Here is an 8,793-nt window from a genome sequence, read left to right as displayed (position 1 = left end):
TCTGCCACTCTTCCTGTCTGTGCTCACTTTCTCTCTGTCTCTCTGTGTCAAATAAATTTTATAAATCTTTTAAAACAAAAAATACAAGAAAGATTTGAAACTTAAATTCACTAGTTGTAACATGTAATAGGAACCCTGTAAACAGTAATAATCACTGCTGAGAACAAAATTGATTTTTTTTTTTAAGATTTTATTTATTTGGCAGAGAGAGATCCCAAGTAGGCAGAAAGGCAAGCAGAGAGAGAGGAGGAAGCAGGCTCCCCACCGAGCAGTGAGCCCAATGCAGGACTCGATCCCAGGACCCTGAGATCATGACCTGAGCTGAAGGCAGTGGCTTAACCCACTGAGCCACCCAGGTGCCCCACAAAATGATTTTCCAAAGGAATATCCCAGAACACTGAGCAAAATTTCAAAGAGATGGAAATGAGAAATGAAAAAGTAAGATCTGAGGTCAGGTCCAAATCTACCTTGCAAGTACCCTGAGGACAAAAGGAGAATATAACAGAAGTTATAACTGAACTAATGCAGCATTTACTTGAGCTGAAAAACAGTCATGCCTTCAGTTCATAAAGCCTTCAAGTCCCAGGGAGAATTAGCTGAACAGACTCAAACCAAAACAGACATAAACCTATTTGACTTTCAGGGACTAAGAAAAAATTGTCAGGGTTCCAAACAGAAACCACCAGTTCCTTCTAGAAAACGAGACAGAGTATCATTGAATATTGACTTTAAGCTCTATCCCTCAGAGCTGAAAGAACTCTCTTTCTTAGAACTCTTGCTTCCTATCACATATGTAAGCAGATGTCAGATTGATTAACCTTGTGAATTGGTTTAAGTTCTAACTCTACAAGCAAAATTATAAAGAATTTGGAGACAATCTAGGGGCATGTAAAAATTTGGGAAGTGGTAGACTACCTTAGGTAGAAATAAGACCCACAGACCATAGAAGAAATGAAATGCCACTTTATTTTAAAAATTTGAAAAAGATTTGTATATCAAAAAAGAGTAAAGCTGCATGTGGGCAACAGGCTGTGAAAAGCATCTGTAACATCAGCTGTTCAAGGAGTTCATGTCTCTGACGTGCCTACAAATTGAGAAGAAGACAAACAGTCCGATTGAAAAACAGACCAAATGAGAGGAAGGAGAAGTTCATGGAAAAGGAAACAGAAATGACCCTGGATTTCCTAGTGAGCCAGGGAACACCATTAGTTCTGGACCATGTTGAGACACCTTTATTCACTCACCCTGTAGACAAAAACTAAAAATCATCAGGTAGACAAAAATTTGCATGAAATCATATATAAGAAACTCAGCCCCACTCCTTGTAAATTTTACAGTCTATCTTGTGTGATTGTTAAGTCAATTCAAAACAATCTGTTTAGAGACTCTGTTCCCTACTTGGTTACAAATTTTCAGGGAACCATCACTGTATTCATTGAGAATAAGTTCCTCATTCTTGAAAAATACATTTGAGTGCTGAAAAATAGCAAGAATAGCGGAATAACCACAAACTCAAGGTTCTAGTTTTCCCCCCGCCCTTAGTTGGAAAGGAAACTTATCACACATGTGAGTCATCTACTTTTATTATCTGGCTTTCTTAGTTTCCGTAAAGTCTGACGTCCTGAATCAGTTTGGATGGTTGTCTCATCCTAACTCAAACTGCATTAAAGATTAAAAAAAATAAAAACAAAAACAAAACAACAACAACAAAAAAAACCCTTCAATCTCATGAAGAAGCAGCTCATGGCAGGGCTTGCAGAGAATGTGTTTTATTCACACTGTCTCCATGATTTTCTCCCTTTTTCCCTACTCTGCCCTTTCCCTCTGGCCAGTTTGTCTTCCACCCCCTGCTGACTGTGTGATGGCTGCCCGCAGTGGGGGCACTGCTTTCCTTGTTCACATTCAGAGACAACCCAGATATTTCTGTAAAGCCCTTCCCGTTTGTGTGTGGGGGACATCCTAGGTTACTGTCTCTCGTAGAACAGTAACAAGGCACTGACTGTCGTGCAGCTGGTTGTGTGAATGGCCCAGGAGGAACATGACTGGCTTCCATGACAGAACCCTTCCCTGTAGTGTGGATGGGGCCAGCTTCCTGTGAGTCACCTGGGCTGCAGTGGAGGAGGCACACAGTGCACTGGGGTTCAGGAAGGGGGAGGGAGGAAGGATGCTGGCAGTCAACTCTCCAGACCCAGTACTACCACACCCTGAAGATAGTCCTACCCTGAAATGGTCCCTGCCATTGTACAGACTCAATATGTCTCAGTGAGTTCTAGTAGTTTTTTAGTGCCACTGTAGCAAAGGACAAATTCTCAGTGGCTTGAAACAACACAAATTGATTATCTTGCAGTTCTGGAGGTCAGAAGTTCAAAAATCAGTCTCAGTGTGGTAAAATCAGGGTGTTAACAGCCTGTGTTCCTTCTGTAGGCTCTAGAGGAGAATCCACTTTCTTGCCTTGTCCTGCTTCTAAAGCTACCTGCATTCCCTGACTTGTGGCCCTTCATTGCACCACCTTTTATCCCTCTGTTTCCAACTTCACATTGCCTTCTGATTCTGATCCTCCTGTCTCCTTATGGATTCTCATGATTACATTGGGACCACCGAGGTAATCCAGGATAAACTCTCCCCCCTCACACCTTAATTTAATCATGCTTGCTAAATCCCATTTGCCAGGTAAGGTGAAGTACTCAGAGCTTCTTGGGCTCAGGATATGGTCATCTTTGGGGCAGTCGCTATTCAGCTGATCAGTTGCCTCCTGTACTCCCTTTTATGCCTCACACCTCATCTCACCTGTGTCTGCATTGCAAATGAGAAATGCAGCAATTTAAACCATTGAATATTAGATTTTGGAGATAGTTGCGGGAATAAAAGCACATATAATTTTATTTGTGTCCTAAAAGTTTTTGTTTGGAATTTTAAATTTTATCTAATTGTCCCTAGGTAAATTAAATATGATTCAATCAGTTGATCTGAAAAATCTTTTCAAAGAGTATACCGCTGTTGTAAAGGCCCTTCAAAACAGTATTTTGAGTGCTGTTTCCAAATGAAGTTTACACTTTCACCCTTATCACTGTATTAAAGGTCATGTTGGACGGTTTTGTGTGTGTGTGTGCTTTTTTCCAAAGTGAACTTGCTTCTCTGTCTAAAACTAATACCTCTAACAGTATTTTTCACCAGGGAGGAGAGGAATTAGTGTACCTTCTAGACTAAGTTTTCTTTCCACGTGAAGAGTCTGTTAGGACTAATATTCATGGGAGTAGGAAAAGACAGTAGCTCTTACACCCCATATACTATGTTGGCAACAGCAGTATAAGCCTGACCAAAGCTGTACATCTTGGTGCATCATTTCAGCTGAAACGTGTTCAGTGAAGTATGATTTATTCCTTAGTAATTCATTTTTCTGTGAGATAAAAGTACATCAACAGGAATTAGGGAAAGCAGAGTGGTAATTTTAAAATTTCATCAGTGACTGTTTTTTTTACCAGTTCTATAAGCACATGAATTGATATTAAAACCCATAAAAGTTCATTTGGGAATAAAAAAGAACGTTTGAGCTGGTATTGATTTTTTTAATGATATTTGTATTTATGTGTATGATTACGCTTTGTTAACTTTGATTGAGTCCGAACCTCTCCCTGACCGAAATCATATCCCGAACTCTGAACATTGCCTATATCAGACCCAAACTTAAACCTGACCCTGGCCTTGACCTTAACACTGACCCTAACCCTGACTGTAAACCTAAATCTGACCCAATCCGTGAGCCTGAACAGAATCGTAATCCCAAAGCTAACCCTGATCCTGAACCTACTCATAAAACAGAACCTACAAAAGCTGACCTTACCATAATCATGAACCTGACCCGAACCCTGACACTAAACTTGTCCCAAACCTAACCCTGACACTGACATGAACCTTGCCCCCAAACCAAAACTTGAACCTGACCCTAAATCTGACCATGACCCTGAACCTGACCCTAAACCTAACCGTCACCCTAACACTGACCCTATCCCTGACTCTGACCGTAACGCTAACGCTGACCCTACTGTGAGCCTGACCCTCAACCTAACCATGAAACTAACCCTAACCCTGACCCCTACCCAAAGCCATCCGCTAACCCTGACGCCAACGACGTCTAACCCTAGCCCTGACCCTAAGTATTTCTTAACCCTAACCTAACCCTACCCCTAACCCTAACCCTGACCCTAAGTATTTCTTAACACTAACCCTAACACTAACGTAGTCTAATCCCAGCTCTGTTCCCTCCATCGGGGATAACAGCTGCCTCCAGGCCTCCAAGGGGCAGGTGGGAGGCTGTATGGGTGTCATTGGAGGGGCACTGCATTGAGCGGATTGTGAGTCCTGAGCAGCTTGGGGACCGGCGGCTCAGGGAGCTCTGCTGCAGCAGGAAGTTTGGTAAGGAGCCCCCAGGCAATGGTGACGTCACTTCCCAGGAGACAGAGCCCAACGGTATTGGAACCCACGTATCCAGGCACCCCAATACAGAGAAAACCGCATTGCCCAGCTCATTTCTAGGCACATCCTAAAGGAAGCAACATGTTCTTCTGCTGTACTGAAGCCAAGAGGAAGCAGGGAGAAGAGTGCTGGCCCGTCAGACACGTCCCCTCCCTGGCAGGTCATATCAGGATTCCCCAAAGCCTCAGGCCCTTTGGCTAATAAAATCAAAAGGTCACACCAGGGGGCTCAGAGTCAGAGAGGCCCACACCTTATGAACTATCAGTGTAGCCCTAGGTCTCAACCGCATATCTCTTTGTGTGTGTGTGTGTGTGTGTGTGTGTGTGCCTCTGGGTGTCTGTGTGTCTGTGTGTAAAGAGGACCTGGCCATGCCATCATGGGTGGAGATGCCCCAAGCAGGATCAGGCTGATGAGGGGTTAGATGTCTGGTCGGCAAGTCATGTTCATACCCCAGTTTAAGGCTGGTTAAGTGGGATCAGGTGTAGGGTCTACACCCTTCTGCCCAGGGTTTATCCTGAGACCCTGAAGGGATGGGTCCATGACCCAGAAGAGGGGCTAACCCTAACAGTAACCTCTAACCCTGATCCTGACACTGACTGTGAGCCTGCCCCAAACCCAAACCCAGCCCTGACCCTGACCCTGACAGTGGCTGTGATGATGACCTGAACCCTAATCCTAAACCTAAGGCTGACACTGACCCTGATGTGCTCCCTGAACCTAAACCTAACTCTGAGATTACCGTAACCATGACTCAACCTAACCATGACACTGACCCTGACCCTAATCCTAACCCTGATGCTGACCTAACGCTCAGCCTAACCCTAACCCTGACCGTGATTGTGATTCTGACCCTAACCCTAAACCTAATGGTAACTCTAACCATGACCCTAAAAGGAACCTGAACCTAAACCTAACGCTGACCCTGACCCTAACAATAACCCCTACCCTAAACCAAACCTTAACCCTGACCTTACGCTGTCAATCCTAAACCTAACCATAACCCTATTTCTAACTCTAACCCTAACCCCAATCCCAAACCCTACCGCCAAAACCTAACTGTGACACTGAACCGAACATTGAACCCTATGACAAAGCCTGACCCTCAACCTGAACCTGGCCCTGACCTTCAGCTGACCCTGACCCTGACCCTAATCCTAACCATGAAACTAACACTGACAACTACCTAACCCTGTCCCTGATCCAAATGTGGACTTTAAACCAATACCTGAACCTGACCCTAAACCTGACCCTGGCGCTAACTTCACCCTGACCCTGACCCAGACCATGACCATAAACATAACCCTGACCCTAACAGTGACCCCGACCCTGACCTGAACACTAAACCTGACCCTGACTGTGAGCCTGACCCTAACTCTAACCCTAAATGTTACCCAGACCCTGACACTAACACGGGCCGTACCCCGAAACCTATCACTGAACCTAACCCTAACACTAACCCCTAACCCTACCACGGACCCTGACCCTAACAGGTCAAACCCTAACAGTCAACGTAACGCTAACCCTAACACTAACTCTAAACTTTAACTTTAACAATAACCCTGACCCTATACCTGATTATGATCATAACCCTACCCCTGAACGTTGCCTATACCAGACCGTGACCCTAAACCTGACCCTGGCCCTTACCGTAAACCTAACCATGACCTTAACAATGACCACTACATAACCCTGTCCCTGACCCGAATGTGGACTTTAAACCAATACCTGATCTTGACCATAAACCTGACACTGGCCCTAGACTTCACCCTGACCCTGACCCAGATAAAGTCCATAAACCTAACCCGGACCCTAACAGTGACCCGGATCCAGACCCTAACATTAACCCTGACACTGAATGGGAGCCGGACCATAACTCTAACCCTAAATGTAACCCTGACCCTGACACTAACACGGGCCGTGACATGAAACCTAACGCTGAACCTTACCCTAAAACTAACCCCTAACATTATCCCTGACACTGACCCTAACCCGGTCTAACCCTAACCCTGAACCTACGTCTAACCCTAACCCTAACCCTACTTTAACAATAAACCTGACCCTCTCCCTGGCCCTGATCATAACCCTAACTCTGAACATTGCCTATGTCAGAACTTAACCTTAAACCTGACCCTGGCCTTGACCTTAACACTGACCCTAACCCTGACTCTGAACCTAAATCAGACCCAATCCATGAGCCTGAAAAGAATCGGAACCCTAAAGCTAACCCTGATCCTGAACCTACTCATAAAACAAAACCTACAAAAGCTGAACTTACCATAATCATGAACCGAACCCTGACCCTGACCCTAACCCTGACACTAAACCTGTCCCAAACCTAACCCTGACCCTGACATGAAGCTTGCCCACAAACCAAAACTTGAACCTGACCCTAAATCGGACCATGACCCTGAACCTGACCCTAAACCTAACCGTCACCCTAACACTGACCCTACCCTGACTCTGACCGTAACGCTAACCTAACCCTAACCCTAACCCTAACCCTGACCCTAAGTATTTCTTAACCCTAACCTTAACATTAACGAAGTCTAATCCCAGCTCTGTTCCCTCCAGCGTGGATAACAGCTGCACCCAGGCCTCCTAGGGGCAGGTGGGAGGCTGTATGTGTGTCATTGGAGTGGCACTGCATTGAATGGATTGTGAGCCCTGAGCAGCTTGGGGACCGGCGGCTCAGGGAGCTCTGGTGCAGCAGGAAGTTCGGTAAGGAGCCCCCAGGCCGTGGTGACCTCACTTCCCACATGACAGATCCCAACGGAATTGGAACCCACGTATCCAGGCAACCGAATACAGAGAAAAACGTGTTGCCCAGCTCATTTCTAGGCACATCCTAAAGGAAGCAACATGTTCTTCTGCTGTACTGAAGCGAAGAGGAAGCAGGGAGAAGAGAGCTGGCCCATCAGACACGTCCCCCCCCCCCCCCCGGCAGGTCATATCAGGATTCCCCAACGCCTCAGGCCCTTTGGCTAATAAAATCAAAAGGTCACACCAGGGGGCTCAGAGTCAGAGAGGCCCACACCTTATGACCTACCAGTGTAGCCCTAGGTCTCCTCCGCATATCTCTATGTAAGTGTGTGTGTGTGTGTGTGTGTGTGTGTGTGTGTATGCCTCTGGGTGTCTGTGTGTCTGTGTGTAAAGAGGACCTGGCCATTCCATCATGGGTGGAGATGCCCCAAGCAGGATCAGGCTGATGAGGGGTTTGATGTCTAGTGGGCATGTCATGTTCACACCCCCAGTTTAAGGCTGGTTAAATGGGATCAGGTGTAGGGTCTACACCCTTCTGCCCAGGGTTTATCCTGAGACCCTGAAGTGATGGATCCATGACCCAGAAGAGGGGCTAACACTAACAGTAACCACTAACCCTGATCCTGACACTGACTGTGAGCCTGCCCCAAACCCAAACCCAGCCCTGACCCTGACCCTGACCCTGGCTGTGATGCTGACCTGAACCCTAAACCTAAACCTAAGCCTGACACTGACCCTGATGTGGACCCTGAACCTAAACCAAACTCTGACATTACCGTAACCATTACTCAAACCTAACCAGGACCCTGACCCTGACCCTAATCCTAAACCTGATGCTGACCTAAACCGGACACTAACCCTACCCCTGACCGTGACAGTGTGCTTGACGCTAACCCTAAACCTAATGGTAACTCTAACCATGACCCTAATAAGGACCCTGAACCTACACATCATGCTGACCCTGAACTTAACACAAACCCCTAACCTAAACCAAACCCTAACCCTGACCTCCTCTGTCTATCCCTAACGTAACCATAACCCTACTTCTAACTCTAACCCTAACCCCAATCCCAATCCCTACCACCAAAACCTAACTGGGACACTGAACCGAACATTGAACCCTATGACAAAGCCTGACCCTAAACCTGACCCTGGCCCTGAACTTCACCTGAACCTAACCCTGACCCTAATCCTAACCATGACACTAACACTGACAACTAACTAACCCTGTCCCTGACCCGAATGTGGACTTTAAACCAGTACCTGAACCTGACCCTAAACATGACCATGGCGCTAACTTCACCCTGACCCTGACCCAGACCATGACCATAAACATAACCCTGACTCTACCAGTGACCCCGACCCTGAACTGAACACTAACTCTGACCCTGACTGTGTGCCTCACCCTAATTCTAACCCTAAATGTAACCCAGACCCTGACACTAACACGGGCCATACCCCGAATCCTATCGCTGAAACTAACCCTAACACTAACCCCTAACCCTACCACGGACCCTGACCCTAACAGGTCTAACCCTAACAGTCAACGTAACGCTAACC

The sequence above is a fragment of the Mustela putorius genome, unplaced genomic scaffold (genome assembly GCF_011764305.1).
Source record: "Mustela putorius furo isolate JIRA1106 unplaced genomic scaffold, ASM1176430v1.1 tig00004209_pilon_pilon_pilon, whole genome shotgun sequence".
Classification (NCBI taxonomy): domain Eukaryota; kingdom Metazoa; phylum Chordata; class Mammalia; order Carnivora; family Mustelidae; genus Mustela; species Mustela putorius.
The sequence above is the reverse complement of the archived record's forward strand: the minus strand, read 5'-3'. Positions refer to the sequence as shown.